Source organism: Anastrepha ludens, chromosome X (genome assembly GCF_028408465.1).
Source record: "Anastrepha ludens isolate Willacy chromosome X, idAnaLude1.1, whole genome shotgun sequence".
Lineage (NCBI taxonomy): Eukaryota > Metazoa > Arthropoda > Insecta > Diptera > Tephritidae > Anastrepha > Anastrepha ludens.
In genome coordinates this window covers 77,680,319-77,700,300 of record NC_071503.1, presented here as the reverse complement: position 1 = coordinate 77,700,300, position 19,982 = coordinate 77,680,319, and positions in this window count along the sequence as shown.

Below are 19,982 nucleotides of genomic sequence, written 5' to 3'. Positions count from 1 at the left end.
GAGGTACACAAATGCATCATTGCATTCTTTTGTCCATTCGAAAGCAACTCCCTTTTTTGATAACCTTGTTAGGTGTCTTGAATATTCAGCGAAGTTTTTAATAAACCTGCGGTAGTAGTTGCAAAAGGCGACGAACCTTTTTGCACTATCTCCGTCTGTGGGTGTAGGATAATTTTTTATTACCGAGTACTTATTGTCGTCTGGAAGTATCCCCTTGTTTGTACATTTATGCCCGAGGTAGGTTACTTCATGCATAAAAAATGAACATTTTTCAGGGTGTAATTTTAGATTATGTGTTCTACATAAATCGAAAACATTTTTCAAGTTTGAAAGCATATGTTTTTCAAAGCAACCAAGGACTACTAAGTCATCCATATATAAGAAAGCTTGCTCTGGGTTTAAACCACTGAAAGCAATTGTCATCATTCTTTGGAATGAATTAGGTGCTACCTTTAAGCCATATGGTAGTCTAGTAAATCTGTATGAGCCGTTGTTGGTTGAAAAAGATGTTAAATTTCTTGAATTTTTATCAAGTTCTATTTGATGAAATCCAGTCATTAGATCGAGACATGAAAAATACTTTGCCCTTCCGAGTTGGTCTAAAATGTCATCTATTCTCGGTAACGGGAATTTATCTGCAATTAATTTTTTGTTGATTTGTCTGTAGTCGATTACTAATCTCCATCTTTTTTCAACTGAGTTCGGTAGAGACTTTTTTGGTACCAATAGTATTGGACTATTGTATTCTGAAAATGATGGTTCGACTATTTTGTCTTCTATAAGTTTGATTACTTGTCTCTCAATTTCATCCTTATGTGTGTGGGGTATACGGTAGTTCTTTATGTATACCGGCTGTTTGTCTTTAACCATTAACTTTTGCTTATAAAAATTATTTGTTGTTATTGTTTCTGTTTCTAACCCAAATATGTCACTGTATTCGGAACATAGGTTTGTCAATTGTTTTTCATATGTTTTAGGAAAATTTTTTCTCAATTTGTTGAGAATATCCGTTTTTCTTTGTGCATTACCTGTGTCATTGTTTATTATGTCGTAATCACAAACATTTTCAGTTAAAATGTTGCTTTGCTTTAAAGATACTGTATTATAATTTGTATTTAAAATGCAGATATGGGCGTTGTCAGATTTTACCAAGGTATTGGCTATAAATATTCCAGGGTGTGGTTCTTGTCTAATACACAATTGAATTTTTTCATGAAATCCATGCCTATTCTACCATCACATGGGATTGGAAAGTTATCTGGGATAACGTGAAATTTATGTGGAATTAAAAAGTTCGTAAATTTTAAGTCAAAAAATATTGTACCAATAGAACTGATTTTGCCTTGCCCTATACCGCTTAATGCTGTAATGTGTTTTGTGTTTATTTTTTGAAAAGTGGATTTATTGAAATTTAAGAGTGATATATCTGCACCAGTATCTACAAGTAGTGTAATGTTTGTATTTAAATCTGCTATTTTAAGTTGTACAAAAATGCTAAAGTTAAGGTTAAGCGTATGTATCTTAGAGGCGTAGATTAGTTTTCCGAGTTGTTTTCGTCCGATTGGGCAACTCGTACATTGTGTGTCATGTTCCGGTTGAAATTTGGTCTGCCTTGTCGGTAACGATTTCTATTATTTCCTAAATTATCGAAGTTTGAACGATTTTGATTTCTGGGGAAGTTGTTTCTTCTTTGGAACCTTCCATTTCTTGCAAACCGTCCATTGAATGGTCGTTGACCAAAATGTAGTATTGTGTTTTGTTGTCCTGTAGCTTCAGTACAGCTACCAATGAATTTGCTTATCGCATCGTTCATATTTGTAAAATGGCCAGCTTCCATTATTAATTTGACCTTTTCAATGCTGCAGTTTTTGGTCAATGCTTTTACTGCAGTTTGTGTCGAGTATCTGCTTGCAAGTTCTGCCGACAACCCATCTGTGATATAGGCACTTTCTAAGGTTTTTGTAAGAGCTTCTATCTCATTATAATAAATATTAGCTGGTTTGTTGTTCTGTCTGATACTCATTATTTTTGCAGCTAATACCTCTACCGATTCTCCTTTAACCGACCTGTTAAGTTTTGTAATTATTTCAGAAATTGTTTTTTCTGTATCTATGAGATTTCTGGCATTCCCTTTTAATTTTGTTTTTATGAGTGAAACAGCAACAGTTTCGTGCTCACCCTTGATCACTTCAACTAATTTTAAGGAATCTAAAAATGACCGTAAATTTTCCGGTTTACCATCGAATTCAGTCACTAGCTTTGCAGCCGTGCTGAGAAACTCCACAACTGTTTGTGTCATTTCGCCTTCTTCTTCTGATTTTATTTCTGAATTAATAATTGGACAATCTGTTTCCTCAGAAACTGTTTAAAGCTTTGTTACTAGATTAGCTGGTAGGTTTTCAATAATATTTATTGAAATTTTCTCATTAATCGAATGAGATACTTCTTGTTGAATGTTGTATTTGGCTAATACTTTTACTAATTGATCTCGTAGTTGCCAAAATATGTCAAGAGCTTATTTTTGATGATCCTTTGTAAGTCGCTCGAAATTTATATGAGTTAAATTTCTAATTGATTCTAATGCTAACACTAAATTTTCTAAATGTTTTTTAACTGTTTCCTGCTTTATTTGTATATTTTTATTAATGCATTTAAACGATTTTTTAAAATTTTCTTTTTCTATAAGTAAAGTTTTATGAATTTCGGACCATTTGTTCATTATATTTTGTCTAACTCATTAGATCTACTCATATACCTTTTCTTCAATTTTTTATTATGAATAGCATATAATTTTAATGCTAATATCAATAAGGTTATTACCGTGATTATAATTAAACAAATTTCGATATTCATTAAATTTAAGCCAGTATCAATGACTACTTCGTTTACTACATTGGCATTGGGTTTATCAACTTTCGATAAAGTTTTTCCCATTACTGAAAATTTAGCTATTGGGAACCTTATACCGTAAATCAAATAATTTATAAATTTTGGGTCTGTATTTTTTTTTTTTCTTAAACGACAATGTGTGCATAAACATTTTGAAAAATTTTTTTTTTTGTATTAAATGAAAATTTAAAAAAATTTTTTTTTTTTTTTTCTGCGAGCGGTTAACGCTTGTCAGCCTATACTGTCTGCGTGAAGCACGCACAGTTTTTTTGTTTTGTATGTATTTGTAATTTATTTAATCTGCTTACGCTGTTGCAGCAGAAATTCCAACTTTGAAATGCGTTCCCAAATGGAGCAAGCCTGGTTCCAAGGTGGTGGTGGCTGAGTGTTGACTTCTCGTAATAGATATCCAATCTCTCGTTTAATGCGCTGGGTATAGCCGCCTCTGCGCTTTGGCTTCTTTACGATTGGGATGACTATTTCGGCTGGTTTCTTTATTAGGTTATTTTTTCTCCTATACTCCTCAATGGAGATAGCTTTCGGCCCTTCTGTGGTCATGTATCTTCTGGTCTATTGGCCAGCCCAGGAACTTCTACGCAGCTGGCAGATCTTATCGGCTGATCAATACCAGGACTTTGGAATTTTTTTTTTTTTTTACAAACTACGTACAAGCGTTTTTATAGGAATTTTAGTCAATGCAAATCAATAATAATTTTTCGGTGTTTACTTATGTAATATGATTCTAGCATTCACGCGCCGAACATAAAAGAATTACGTTAGCTATGTTTGCATTTAATTTACAGTGTAATGAACCCTGTTTAAGAAACATGATATTATTTAAACGGCACAGCAAAGTGAATGCATAAGTGGACAATAAATTATTTTAAAACCAAAACAAAACAATAAATGTTTATGAATATTAATGTTAAGGAATATCCGACTTATAATCATACTGCATCGGGTTCGCAAGAACTTCTTTAGTTTCTTCTTTAATTTCGTAAAATCTTTCCTTTTCATATGAAGGTAGAGAATGAGCTAATTGTAATTAATTATCAATTGACCACAGCTCTAAATTTAAGTGGTTCTATGCCACTGATAAACTTAAACACTTCCTTTTTGTATCTATTATACCATCTATTTATTTGTTTTATAAACTCATAGCCTATAATGCCTTCAAACGATTCTTTTTCGGGCGATATGTTAAATGATGTGTATTTTAAACATTAAACACATTCATAAGGCATCTTTGATCTACGGAGAGTCTTTAATATGAATAGTTGTTCAAGTTTCTTAATCCCTTTAATCTGCCTGTATCTAAGATAAATCTAAGCGGTGTTCCATTCACGTATTTCTCTATGTATGGCAGTTGTGACCTTATCCTAAAAAATTGCATTCTTCTGTTTCACCATAGTTTACTCCCTGTTGTCTAAACGTTACTTGTTGTGATCTTTGCGTCGGAGTCCTCGCCACATTGTTGAAAATATTTGACCTGTGCTTTACTTGCGTCGGGGTATTCTCTATTTTATCAAACCGTTACTTCCATTGGATTTGGATCTTGGACCGTGAATTATTAAATGTATTTTGTTAAAACGTCGGCTGTTTATTTTTAATATTTTGCGTTACGCCTGCGAAAATCCACAATTTTAGAAAAAATAGTTTACAATTCATTTACATTTACAATTCATACAGATATATGAATATATATATAAAGCGTTTTTCAGTAAGAGCGCTTCAACTTTTTTTTTTATTATCGAGCTTGAACATATACATTTAAGTATGAAATTCGATTTCTTTTGCATGACCACCGCGTTCCCGTTTTACGAAGTCCAATCGTTGAACCCAATTTTCGACCACTCTTTTGCATAAATCGGCCGAAATTCCAGCAATTTCGCGTTCAATATTGGCTCTGAGCTCACAAATCGTCGCCGGCTTGTTACTGTAGACCAATGATTTCACATAATTTCAAAGAAAATAGTCTAGAGGCGTCAAATCACACGAGCGCGGCGGCCATTCGACCGGTCCATTTCTGGAAATAATGCGCTCATCGAACTTACTCTTCAACAAATCAATTGTAGCGTGTGCTGTGTGGCTTGTGGCCCCGTCCTGTTGAAACCACATGTCGTCTAAGTCCAAACCATTCAGTTGCGGCCAAAAATAATCGTTTATCATGTCGCGGTATCGATTTCCATTTACAGTAAGGGGGCGTCCATAAATTACGTGAGGTGTTTTTTTTAATTTTCTGACACTCCCTCCCCCCTTGGTGAGATGTCGTGAGATTTTATTCAACCCCCTCCCCCATCCCCCAATCTCACATGAGATTTTTCAAAATGTGGGTTTCTTATGTAAACGCGTTGGATTGTTATTGTGAAAAGAAAAAAAGTTGCTTCCTACTTTTATTTACGACTAGTTAAGACTAGTAATCAATATTGCTGAGAGTTATAAGTGTAATAAAAATTTAACAATAGAAGACTTAAATCGTAACTACTGCGATTAAAAAAAGAATATCTATTCAGTCCATGGAGAATCATGCGCGGTTTCAAGAGAGACTATTTTGACCAACATGTCCATATGATTTTCAGTAAAATCATGTGTTCCTTCAACTTCGTTCTAATCTAGCCACTCTAAGCCGTTGACGCTTGCGCACAGTAACTCATTAGCTCGTCTTGTGACAATCCGTGAGGGTCGCACTTTGCGGAACATACGCGCTTGCTTAGCTGGTGCAATGTGAGCTGCTCGCCTGTGCTCTGCAGCTCTTGTGATAGATGCGAAGTAAATACCGCATGTACTGCAGCATATTTTCTCTAAATCATCACGTATACTTGGGCAATAGAGATCAATAGGCGTGCTGATGAAGGCATTCAGCGGTTCAATCGGTACGCATATTAGAAATGGAGCAAATGATTTTCCGTCATGTTCTTTAAAGTCCGGAATTGTCAAACGTCAACCTGAGTGATAGGGCGTTCGGCTCATAGTGGCGCGAAAACAACCGACGGGCTACACTGTACCGCAAATTCAGATTAAATTGAGCAAATATGGTGGTTTGACAGTAGTAATGTATAACGTCGAAGTATGAATGAAATTATTTTTTTTTGAACGAATTAGTGAATGATCTTACTCATACTACGATTACGCTTGAGATTAAATCTTAAGCATGTACAATTTTTTTGTTTCAATCAGAAAAAAATTGCGTGATATTTGCCGAGACCCCCCCTCTCCAACGTAAGATTAGATGAGATTTGATGCCTGGCGTCACAGTTTACCCAGATAAGTCCAATTTAGCTAATTTAACAACAGGTCGGGTTATCAATCCTTGTATGGTTTTCACGATAGCGCTCCGGGCTTGGCCATCCTTTGCTCGGAAAACATCAACTACAATTCCTTTGATCCAGGTGTTGCGTTTACTTGTTTTATCGACGATCCGACGTCACCGTTGTCGACAGGTTCTGGAGGAGGCTGATACCATTTTGCGCGACGAGTGAGGTTGGGCAGATATTCCCCCACCCACCGTCTCCAAAACTGGTCAGCCAGCTGTGGCGCGACTCTAAATTTTTCTCGGAGTGTGGCACTGCTGCTGTCTTCAATGCTTCGTTCTCGTAGTCCACTTGACCCACCAAGCAAAAAATGATTCGGAGTGAGTGCCTCGTGATTTGCTGTATCCAGAGGAATGTATGTCAGTGGTCTGGAATTCAAGACGTTTTCGACATCTGCTAGTGCAGCTGGAAGTATGTGCTCGTGTATAATGGTCGCGCAAAGTATGTCCGATAAAATAGGTAAATACCCGTAAATAGATAAATAAAACTTGACACTTCCTTCCGACGCTACCTACCAACGCTCTTAATCCACTCACCCAGTATTTTTCACGGATTTCGTTGACTACGACTTCGTTGTGATGATGGTGATATTTACGATGGAAAAAATGGATTATTAGAAGTGTCACTGGATGGCGTGAGGGCAGAATTATGGGTATTTTCACGCTAACAGGGACTCCCTCTATCGAATCGATTCGACCTTTGATTCTGAGCAATCCAAACTCATCTATGAAAGCCGAGCATTTGAAAATTGAACTTTTTCGACTTACCAGTTGGCCTTGATGTAGGCATTTACTTTCATCTCCGAAGGTCTCACTCTGGCACATAAGAACAATTAAAACTTCGGCGCTGTTTACTGTGGTGTCCTGCAACATCACCTGAACGAACTCTGATTTAGCTGGTCTCCTGCTTATTAACCGAAGGAACCGCAAAGGGTATCTTGTTGCACCACGCAGCTTCTCCCACTTACTGAACCTCGACACATGAGGTACATCTTCCCTAAAGGATGTGAAGCTAAGTGTTGTATTAAGCTCGATGTGATGAGCTAACTCATGTTCTGCAGAGTTCACTAAAATCGTCCTAAAATCGAATTGAGGACCTTGGAACCAACGCAATTCTCCATCCAACTTCGACCACTACTTCAACTTTGCGGCGTCGTCGGCAACGTTGTCGGCTGAAGGCACTCACCTCCAGTTATTGATGCTAGATGACTCTAAAATTTCTCCGATTCTTACGCCAACAAATTGATCGAACTTTCGAGTGTCTGATCGGATCCAGTGAAGAACGTTCTTTGAATCGGTCCAGTACACCTCCTCGCTGATAGGTGAGGTTAATTCAGTTCTAATAAATTTTCCGAGCCGCAAGCCCAAAATGGCACCCATCAGTTCTAACCGCGGTATAGAAACTGGTTTCAGTGGCGCCACTCGCGACTTCGAGGCCACTAAACAACATTTCACCTTACCACTGACGGTGGCTCTTAGATAAGCAGCTGCCGCGTACGCTACACTGCTCGCGTCGCAGAATATATGGAGCTGAACGTCGTGGTAACAACCGAACCCATGACTGCCATGCTTCGTGCTCGTCTTTTTGCACAGGTGCATCCCAGGTGACGCCAGATCGCCAAATATTTTGCGTTTTGATTTTTGCTTGAATCATAAAAAACCCAATTAAGCCAAGGAGATCATAAACAGACATAATTTCCCAAAGAACGCTCCTTTTTGTGACAGATGAGTTGTTACCGAAAACGGATGTATCAAATTTTGCGAAGAAAGTTAGCTCGTCCGACCAAGGCAGCCACCATATGCCCAGAACCTTTTCGTATGTCATAAAAGGATCTTGGAGGAGCTTACCCGATTACTTTGCCGTCCTGAAAATTGCATGCAACGCATTGACAGCCAGTTGCGCATCTCGAAGCCACCTTCACCGTGTATATGCTTGACTTGCAACGCCAAATCTATCAATTCGATTCCGTATCTACGCTCTGCAGCCAATCGTCCACGTACATGTTCCAATGAATTGCCCCAACCGCACTAGGGTTTTCGTTGACGAAATGCGAAGCATTTTTGATTTTGATGAAATTTGGCATCACCGTCATTACGTAAGTATCAGGATTTCTAGAGCTATTCCCATGTCGCCACAAAAACTGCTGTGCGGTTTGGACTTTGCTGCGCACTCGAATTTGATGGAACATCTCGCGAATGTCTCCTGGTATGGCAAAAGCTCGCTCACGAAATCGTATAAGTATTCCAACCAGAGACGCCAGAAGGCCGGGCCCTTTCATTATACAGGTGTTGAGAGCGACACCGTCGACGGTGGCAGCGGCATCCCAAAAGAGCCTTGTCTTGTTTTTATTTTTATTCGTTACGGTAAAAATTGGAATGAACCATGAGTTATCTCATCTTTTGTCAATTTCCGAATATATCTTTTATCTTCATACTCACGAATTTGTTTTTTGAGAAAACTCCGTAAGAGTGGGTCCCGTGTCATACGTCCACGGTCCAGAAAACTTCTTAGTAAGGCCTTAAAGACCCAAACAGAAGAGGACTGGGCTAATCACTGACTTACACAGAGAGAATATAAGAAAAAAGTACGGAAAGCCAAACTTGAATCCTATAGAAATTTATGCAGTAACGCCGAATAAATGAGGGAAGCAGCGACACTCTGTAAGGTCCTTCGTCTAGGCTGCTCAGTAAGACTGGATTCCATTGGAAAACCTGATGGCTCATACACCATTTCTAAATCGGAAACGTTTAATGCTAACTCGAAACCCATTTTCCGGGTAGTAGAACTCTCTGTGATGAGGTTTTTCTTGTCTTCCTTTGAGAACTTTAAGTCCCCTGAACCTGACGGAATATATCCAGCAATGCTTGAAAAAAGAGGAGACAGGCTGATTGAGGACCTGAAAAGGATCTTCACAGCCTGTCTTGCACTTGGTTATATACCATCCCAATGGCGACGCGTAAGAGTAGTATTTATTCCGAAGCCAGGAAAAGACGACTATTCCCTAGCAAAAAGTTTTAGATCAATCAGTTTGACATCGTTCGTGTTGAAAAGTCTAGAACGAGTGGTGGAGACACATATTCGAGTGATATTGATAATGCCACTTTCGGCTCAATATGTTCTTCTGCCGAACGAATCGGAGTTAATCAAACCATTGTAAAATGGATATATTCCATGCTCTCTGAGAGGCTGTTAACCGCTGGTGAGAACAGTAACGAACTAATCACTGTGGTCCTATGGATACACATAGCACTTATCAGGCCAATCATCACTTACGCCTCCGTAGTCTGGTGGCGACGGAGCAAGGTTAAGTCCACAATCCGGGAACTAAACAGGCTGCAAAGAAGTGTATGTTCATGCATTACGGGTGCCATGAGTACAACCTCTGATGATGCCCTAAATGCTAAGCTTGATTTGCTCCCCTTGGATCTTACGATACAACAGGAAGCAATAAAAGCAAGGTGTAGACTCCATAAATATGGTTTCTGGCAGGAAGACGGAATTTCGGGACACAGAGAAGTCCTTAAGTTGCTATTTGAGCAGTATCCACTGTTTTTGGCACTTAAAGACGACCTGATACCCATAGTTTCATTTGGAAGGGAATTTGATGTCAGATTTTCATTGCGTGAGCAATGGAGCAATCCAGAATGCGTGCAGGGAGGTTTGACGGATATTTTCTGTACCGATGGGTCCAAGAATGAAATAGGGTCTGGAGCCGTATGGTACTTAAATGATAGTAATAAGGATCACTATGCTATGAGGGAAATGGCAACTGTTTTCCAAACGGAAGGGTTTACCATCCTGAAAGTTGGCCAACCGTGAATCAGCGGTTCCCCCACAAGGGCCAGGGCCAATACTCGGAATCAGTTCCGCAGGAATTATGAACCACCATATGTTACGTGCCTGTCGGAGGCGGATAGCACTGAGCACCTTCTCTGTGAGTGTCTTGCCTTTGCTAGAGCACGGCTACGAGTTTTGGGTTCCGATGTCGTGAGAATGAGTAATATTCGATCTCTAAAACTGGAGAATATTTAAAGATTTGCCAAAGAATCTGGAAAATTCTCCCAGAACTAACTATCTCTATCTCTGTCTTTATTCTTTCCTATCTCTTTCTCTGATACTTTTTTCCTTCCCTCCTGGACTATCTACCCTCTTACCAGAGCTCCAAATAAAATGGGCTTTTTAGCCTGAGTGCTTTAGGAGCCACCAAATCTCCTGGTGCTCCTTGGATCGACCTTTGCAAATCTCATATTTCATAGTATTTAGAAATCAAATATGTTCTACATGATTTTATTAGTTCAGTTAATCTTTTCCTTATATTTGGAAAAAAATATATATGTTTTATATGTAATTGAAATTTTCTTTCGTTCTTCGTTTTTACATCGATTTCGATTTTACGAGTGTGCACAATCACGAATTCCAGGAAAATTTTGTAGTACATATTGTAGTAGTATTATTTGCACCTGTCCAAAAACATCTTCTTCCCAGTAAACAACGCTAGGGTTAACTGTTTCCTTCAAAAATTGGGCTAGGTTCTGTCTATCTAATAAAATAATTTCATGTCGAATATTTCATTCAAACATAATTTTCGTTTTTCTTTCCTCCTTCCCGATTGTAAATTAAAATCTGGTTTTTAAAACTGTCTAGACATGTTTTCACCATTTTTATAGTATCCGACAGAGAAATTTCTGAATGCGAACAAGACTCAGTTAGATGATTTATGTATTGTCTTGAAAAAGCGTCGCGCACAATGTTTAGATTACCTGGTTTATAAAATATTTTTGGACGAACTCTTCTATAAAAGTTGCCCACCTTTTGATCTTAACACATCATTTGACACAACAAATGCCAAAAATTCCCTTTCCTCTTTAAAAAACTTAAGACTTTTTTAGATTAACCTTCATGTTTGCATTATTCAGCGATAAGCGACAAGTTCCTTATTTCCCGTTATTTATATTAAAAGCAATCTTTTTCCTATCTTTTTCGTGTGGCAATAATTGATGAAATCCTGCGTTAAGGTCTAGTGTAGTGAAAAATTTTGCTTTACATAAATTAGAGAGAATTATCGATTCATCAGGAATTGGGTATTTGTCATTTATAGTAATGATTTTAGTATTTCACAAATCAATAACCAATCGTTTTTTTTTTTCCACGTGACTACCATTCGGAACTCACGGAAAGAACGTAGGTTCGAATCTCGGTGAAACATCAAAATAAATAAAAACATTTTTCTAATAGCGGTCGCCCCTCGGCGAGCAATGGCAAAAGTACGAGTGTATTTCTGTCCTGAAAAAGCTCCTCATAAAAATATCTGCCGTTCGGAGTCGGTTTGAAACTGAAGGTGCCATTGTGGTCCATTTGTGGAACAACATCAAGACGCACACCACAAATAGGAGAAGGAGCTCGGCCAAACACCCACCCAAAAAGGGTGTACGCGCCAATTATATATATATATGGGACGTTCCACGTCAACCGGTACACTAGCCGGTCCAAAATTCTATGGTACCGATTATGAAGTCCAAGGTCTCAAAATGATCGCCTGAATGTCCACTATTGAAAACCGTCTAGCCCATTGAGAAATTCAATATGGCGTCCAAATTATGGCGTCTAAGCTGACTAAAAATTAGAGTTTATTTAAAATCTTGTGTGCTCCTAAGAAAACCAGGAGCAATGAAAAAAAAGTAATACTGATTCTTTATGTTCTTAGGGTCGCAGATTACGATTTCGGAAGCAGATTTCCAAAATTCAAAATGGCGGATCCAATATGGCGGCCGAAAATATTAATTTATTTCGATTTGTTTAAAATGTATTTCTATGGGGTTTTTGGGGTCGCTGATTACGAATCTGAAGTCAGATTTTTTAAATTCAAAATGGCGGATCCAATATGGCGGTCAAAAATAAAAAAATTATTTCGGTTTTTTTGAAACCTGTTTTAAAAGGGTTTTTGGGGTCGCTGATTGCGATTCTGGAGTCATATTTCAAGAATTCAAAATAGCGGATCCAATATGGCGAAAAAATAAAATAAAATTGGTGCCCCCAAAATTTGTTTTTATTTCATTGCTGTAACTGTACGTGTATGTTACAGCGATAACGTGCTATTTGGGTCTTTTGTAGCTGTGTTCTTGACAAACATTTATTCCATTTACTCTCACAGTGTATTTCAAGGTGCTTCAATTTCACTTTATGTGATTTTATTTTGTTTTTTCAATCAAAAGAAGGAAGGTCGTTTTCTTCTTATTGACTTAGCAGATAAAATTTTTGGTCCCAAAATTTGTTTTTATTTCATTGCTGTAATTGTACGTGCTTTGTTTTTCTCGTCTTAGCAAATGATTATTACTTTATTCTGCTACGTGAAATAAAGTTGATGATGATATATTCTTAAAACCTGATCAGGTTTTTAAATTGAGTTGGGTGGTTTTGATTAAATCTCTTTTCCTATTGGTATTTATAATTATGTCAACTTGTAAACTCGATTGTGATAAATTTAAAAATAAATCTCATGGTGATAGATGTGTGAATCCATTACAGGTTGATGGCCACGTTGGTAAAGGTCTGAGGAAAATTTCCAAAAAATTGTTTGAAAAATTTCCAGACTTACCAATCAATGCAAAAATATTCAAAACCTGTAGAGATATGTGCTTTAAAGAAATTGATTCTAGGGCTGAAGATACAGAATTTTCTGAAGAACTGAAATACTCAGATATAGAGGAAAAAGTGAGCCCGAACAAGAAAAAATGTTTGTCTAGAGAAGATGAATTAGAAGTAATGTTGACTGGACTTAAAGAAAAATTTTCTAGCCCACCAGAAAATTATCCTCTTCGGTTGTCTATTCTCACAATAGCCCCTGATTGTTGGTCAATTCGGAAAATAAAAGAAGAATTTAATACTTCTCATAGAATGGCTCAAGAATCCAAACAATTAAAAATGACTGCAGGAGTTTTGGGTACTCCACTTGAGAAAAAAGGTAAAATTTTACCTGAAAGTACTGCTATAGCAGTTAAAGAGTTTTATGAGAACGACAGAAACAGTAGAATAATGGCAAATAAGAAAGACGTTGTAAAAGTAATAATTGATGGTCAAAAACAATATGTACAGAAACGATTGTTGCTTTGTGATATAAAGGTACTTCACAAACAGTTTAAAGAAAAGAATCCTGAAATGCTTATTGGGTTGAGTAAATTTGCAGAATTAAGGCCAAAATGGTGTGTACTTGCTGGCTCAAGAGGAACACATAGCGTGTGTGTATGTGTGATTCATGAAAATTTTAAACTGATGTTCGAAGCTGTTGATTTTAAAAATTTGACGAAAGATTTACCGAATCCAGTAGAAGATTACAGTGATTGCTTGAAGTTTATTACGTGTGAAAACGCAACACCGCTTTGCTATTTTAATGAATGTGAGAATTGTCCAAAAATTGAACGTTTTTCTGATTACGTGATGAAAATTCTACCAGAGAACAATTTAACTCAAGTAATTTACAGCATATGGCAGTCTACCGATAGGTGCAATCTGAAAAAAGAATGTCTTTCTGCTGAAGATTATGTAGATGAATTATGTGCGCAATTGAAAAAATTATTGACCCATCATTTCGTTGCAAAAACTCAATCGGAATATTTATCAAATAGGAAAAATGAAGATGAAGTTTTAGTCCAATACGATTATTCCGAAAATTATCCTTATGTTATGCAAAATGCTGCTCAAGCATTTCATTACAACAATGATCAATGCACAGTGCACCCTGTTGTCGTCTACTACAGATCAGATAATGAAATTAAGCATCGCAGTTTTGTACTTTTATCTGACTCGACGACACACGATACAAGTGCGGTGTACATTATGCAAGAAATGGTTGTGCCAGAAATTAAGAAATTCTGTCCAAAAGTCAAAAGAATTATTTATGCTACTGATGGTGCTAAACAACACTACAAAAATAAATTTCAAATGATGAATTTGATGCATCATGCAGAAGATTTTGGTATTGAAGCTGAGTGGTTTTGTCACGCAACTGCCCATGGCAAAGGTGCTTGTGATGGTGTTGGCGCTATCGTGAAAAGAGAAGCCACACGGGCTAGCCTGCAAGCTCAACCATCAGAAGCAATTTTAACATCGCAAAGTTTATATAAATATGCGGAGACTAAATTCCCAAACATTAAATTCTTTCCTTACGACAAAGCAATGCATTCTAAAATGCAAAGAAACTTGCAAAAAGATTTTCAAAGGCACCAAGCGTCACGAAAATACAAAGTGGACTTGCATTCATTCCTATAAGCAATCATCAGTTGCTAGTAAAACGGTGCAGTGGACAACCTTGCTGTCATTGATTATTGAATTTAAGTAAATTTTACCTTTACTTTATTTTTTTTTTTTTTTTTTTGACGAAAAAGATAGCTCAGAAAAGGTTTTAAGGTTGTGAAAATTTACAACATATTTAAAAATTAAAAAAATTTCAGAAACAAAAAAAAATTAAAATTAAAATAACTAAAAAAAAAAAGTAATGCGGGCTTCACTGGTCACACTGAAGACAGTCTCAACCCTGAAAACGCAGAGAGCTTATCTACATGTTTAATCTATTACATGAAATTTTTAAATTTTAACTCCAGATTCGTAATGAACGACACCGAAACCCCTTTTAAGGAACGGTTTCAAAAGAATTTCATCAATTTATTTATTTTTGGCCGCCGTATTGGATCCGCTATTTTGAATTCCCCCAAAAACCCTTTTAAAACAGGTTTCAAAAAAATCGAAATAATTTTTTTATTTTTGACCGCCATATTGGATCCGCCATTTTGAATTTAAAAAATCTGACTTCAGATTCGTAATCAGCGACCCCAAAAACCCCATAGAAATACATTTTAAACAAATCGAAATAAATTAATATCTTCGGCCGCCATATTGGATCCGCCATTTTGAATTTTGGAAATCTGCTTCCGAAATCGTAATCTGCGACCCTAAGAACATAAAGAATCAGTATTACTTTTTTTTCATTGCTCCTGGTTTTCTTAGGAGCACACAAGATTTGAAATAAACTCTTATTTTTAGTCAGCTTAGACGCCATAATTTGGACGCCATATTGAATTTCTCAATGGGCCAGACGGTTTTCAATAGTGGACATTCAGGCGATCGTTTTGAGACCTTGGACTTCAAAATCGGTCCCATAGAATTTTGGACCGGCTAGTGTACCGGTTGACGTGGAACGTCCCATATATATATATATATACACTACCGGTCAAAAGTTTGGGTTCACTTGAAAAATTGTAAAAAAAATTCAAATAATCATGATTTTCTTCGTCAAAGATTTTTTAATATTGTTATTTTACAGAAAGTAATTGTGTTGAATACAAAATATGTTAACTTTTAAAGAAACCCCCAAGTATTTGTTCATATTTTCGTTTCCTCGAAATATCCGCCTTTGGCTCGTATTACAGCATCGCATATTCTGGGCACCCTATTAACTAATTTACGCAAAGATTCTGCTGTTATTTGATTCCAGCAATTTTGTAGAAATGTCCAAAGTTGTTTTGTATTAGTAGATTGCAATATTCCTACTTCTCTGACCAACTCGTCCCACAGCAACTCGATCGGGTTACAATCCGGCGACTGAGGATGCCATTCCATATATTTGAGTTGTTTTTGATTTTCTTTGGCTGCAATGTAGTCCTGGCAAAATTTTGAAGTGTGCTTAGGATCGTTATCCTGCTGGAAAACGAATCCGCTGCCCACAAGTCTTTTCCCACACGGAAAAGCGTGCCGTTGAAGTATGTTGTGGTAGACTTTTTTGTCCATGATACCCTTAATTTGTACAATGTTTCCAACTTTTTCTCCAGCAAAGCATCCCCAGACTAACACCAACCCTCCACCATGCTTAACTGTGGGAACAACACATTGGTTCATCATGCGTTCACCGACAAACGGCCAATATGTTGGCGGCGTCGTTTGTTGAAAATTTCAAATTTGGACTCGTCCGTGAACAAGACTTTAGACCATTGTTCAGTTGTCCACTCTTTATGTTTTTTAGCCCAATTAAGTCTCTTTACTTTATTTTGCTTTCGAAGTAAAGGTTTTTTGGCGGCGACGCACCCTTTTAGGCCGTAGTTTCTTAGTCGTCGCTGTACCGTCGAAACAGATACTGGAGCCTCGCGCGAGGAATTGAGTTGTTCGCGAATTTCAGGGGCTGTTAGAAAACGATTTTTTTTGCTTACAACACATAAGAACTTATCCTCTCCATTTGGCGTAGTTTTAGGCTTCCCAGAATGATGACGACTCTGATTGCATCCAGTATCGCTCTTTCTTTGTAACGTTCTCATGACAGCATTTTGAGAGACATTACATTTCGAAGCAAATTTTCGCGTTGAATAGCCTTCTCCATGTAGTGCTACAATGACTGCTCGTGTTTCTACACTAAGCTCTGCTTTCCGACCCATTTTAAATAATAAAACAAGAAATATGTAGTTTTATTTAAATTTTAATAATTAGAAGATAATTTTGGTATAACGTCGACTTGTATGTAAGTTTTTGTAAAACAGTTATTTTTTGGAATACAAAAAATTGTTTTACTTACCTTTTTGATAACAAAGATGACACCAACAATTAGAAATATAACTCTTGAAGCGAGTTTTGCAGCAGTAAGATGTTACGCGTAATAGGCACTAGACGCATTGACAGAATGCAGCAAGTCATAACCCGTTCATGCTTGATCTGCGCGTCTCCCACAGTCACTTTGTAAAAAATAACAATCTCCTAAACTCAAACTAGTAGCAGAACGCACGTTTTAAAAACAAAACCACTAATAAGCCGACTTTATTGTGTAAAATTCCAAAATAATGTAAGTGAACCCAAACTTTTGACCGGTAGTGTATATATACATATAAGGGGTTTTTCAATTGGCGCGGGTCGATTTTGGTGCCCTGTGGCAGCCCCATTTTGTTTTTGTGACATCTGTCAAATCTTCTGTTTATTATTCAGTTGTTTATGCCAAATCATCAAGGCAAGTTACACGATTGAACAGCACGTTCAAATGATAAAACTTTATTATCAAAATGAGTGTTCATTAACGCAAACGTTGCGCGAGTTAAATAAGTACTTTTGATGTTTAAATAAAAAGATATATTTTATTTGTATCAATATGTACTTATGTCAATTATAAACTGACTTATTTCTATGCTTAATCGTCTATTTATAGGCTCTGGTTTCTTTTGTTTATTGTTTGCTGATAATAGAAATATACTATTTGTTGATAATGTTTATTTTGTTTACTATTTGCTGATAATGTTAAAATACTATTTGCCGATAATGTTTATTTTGTTTACTATTTGCTGAATAGGAATATTTTTATGTAAACTACTGAATAGGAATATTTTTATGTAAACTACTGATTCTGTATCATACATTGGATGATGTCATCGGTACAGTAGTGTGTTTTCTGTTACACTAACTCTCCTCCCTCTTAAAATTAAATGTCCTCATTTACAATTTGGACTCTAGTATTTTTTGTTTTCTTTCTTCATGGTCTTTTTGACATTGTATTAGTGCTCCTTGAAAAAGTATATTCCTTCTCCTTACTCTAAATTGTAATAATAGTTTGGTGATTGTGATTAATAGGGTTATAATTAATATAGTTATAAATGTAGCCTTAATTGGATTTTGTTCAATTGGTACAAATATGGATGATATTTCGTCTAGATTATTGAACTTGTATTCTGATTGAGATTCTAAGTATTCTAATATATCTAGATTTTCTTTATGCTTTTTATGGAGTATTTTTACCATAGTTTCCTTAATGTTTATATATTCTTCATTATTTAATGTTACATTGGGTTTGAAATAAATTAAAAAATCTCCATCTAAAATCTCGTTGTTTAATATATTTAATCCGCTAATAATAATGTTTCCGTTACCATAATTAATAAAGGGTGGATTTTTTTCTTTTATCATTTTACATTGATCATTATTTTTCTCCAATATTTGTATTGTACATTCGTCCCTTTTATTCTGCTTACATATAGTTTGATCTATAAAATCTTTACATTTATTGATTTTTACGTATTGATTTCCTTTCTATCCTAGGATGGATATTTATACATAATAATAAAACTTTGTTCGTATTAGCTATTTTTATTTCTGAGTATTCTAAAATATTTTTTATTAAAATATCTGTTTGTTCATGCGATATAATTCTCGTAATTTCCTTTAAGTCTAGTGAAGTCGATAAGGAATTGTTATTTTTTGCTAAGTTAATACAATAGTTGTCATGAGGTTATTAAGTTCATAAAGTACTTCGGTTAAATTTTTTTGTGTAAAAGCTTTAGGGTTAATTTTTTCTAGTATTTTTTTTCAAATTGGCTGTTCACTATTTTCTGTTTATGCACAGCAAGATTATTATTATTATGAGATTAATTTCTAGTTCGTACGGATGTTATCTTTGTGTATTATTCTATTATCAGTTGTTGTGACTGTTTTACCGTTATCCTGTTTAATTATTTTTTTTATGAATCTATCATGTTTTTTATTTCTTCGGCTTCTCTTAACGTAAATAATATCTCCTTTCTTGTAAGTAATTTGTTTGTTCGGTGCCTTCTGTTGGGTGATATCTCTTTCTTGATTATAACGAATTCTATTTCCGATGACTTTATAGTCGTATTCTCCTCTGTTGAAAAACACGTCCTCGGGTTTATGTCCTGTGACCGAGTGAATGGTTTTATTGTACTGTCGTACTGCTTCGAATATCACCTCTTCGTGCTTACCTTTGGTTTCCTTTACTAGTAAGTTAGTTAGCTCCACTATTGTGCTGTGCGTCCGCTCTACTTGACCGTTCGTTGTCGAATGTTGTGGTGGCACTGCTGTGTGCTGTATATGTAGTCGATCGTATAGGGATTTTGCTATTACATTAACGTATGTCGGGTCGTTATCGGTTGTTAGGTTCGTTGCGTATGGGAATATTTGTGATAGTATTTCATTCAAATATATGTATGAGTTTTTCCTATCTGGTATTTTTCTTATATAGCAGAATTTTGAGTATCTGTCTACTGTAGTTATATATGTTTGGTTGTCCATAAAAAATGTATCCATGTGCAAATGTGTACCTACTTCATTTGGTATTGGTGTTTTTCCGTAAAGTAATTTATTCGGTCGTCTGTCGTATTTACATTTTTTACATATCTCACATATTTGTGCTGCCTTCTTTGCCATATATTGCATGTTAGGCCAGTAATAGCTCTCAGAGAGTTCTTTTATATTATTTCTATAATTTCTATGTGCTCTTCTGTGTATTTGTTCAACTATCTCATTCTGTTCATTTTCGTCAGTGATGTCTCTGACTAATGCATTTGCTATTACAAAAGTAGTGGTTGGGAAAGTTTGTACTAGTGTGGTTTTTATTTGATATAGAATTTCTTCGGTAGTGATTATGGCGTTAATATTGTTTGGGTGTAGTACGCCTTGGTGTGTCTAAATTTTCCGAATATATTTTTACTTTCAATTCTTACTAATCCATTGTTAGTTTGGGTAATAATTTGATTATTAAAATGGTTTAAGCTAGTGCCTACCCTTCTTATGGTTTCAGTGGGTGAGCTGAGTTGAGAGTGCTGCGATTCTGAGTCGGTTAATTGATTAATTTGAAGCCGACTTAGTGCGTCTGCAACGATGTTTTGAGAACCTGGTTTGTATACCAGTTTGGCACCGTATTCTTCTATTTGGTTTTTCCACCTTTTTAGTTTATTATTAGGGTTTTTCTCTGAAATAGAGTAGGTTAAGGACTGATGATCCGTGTAGATTGTAAGGTCTGATCGT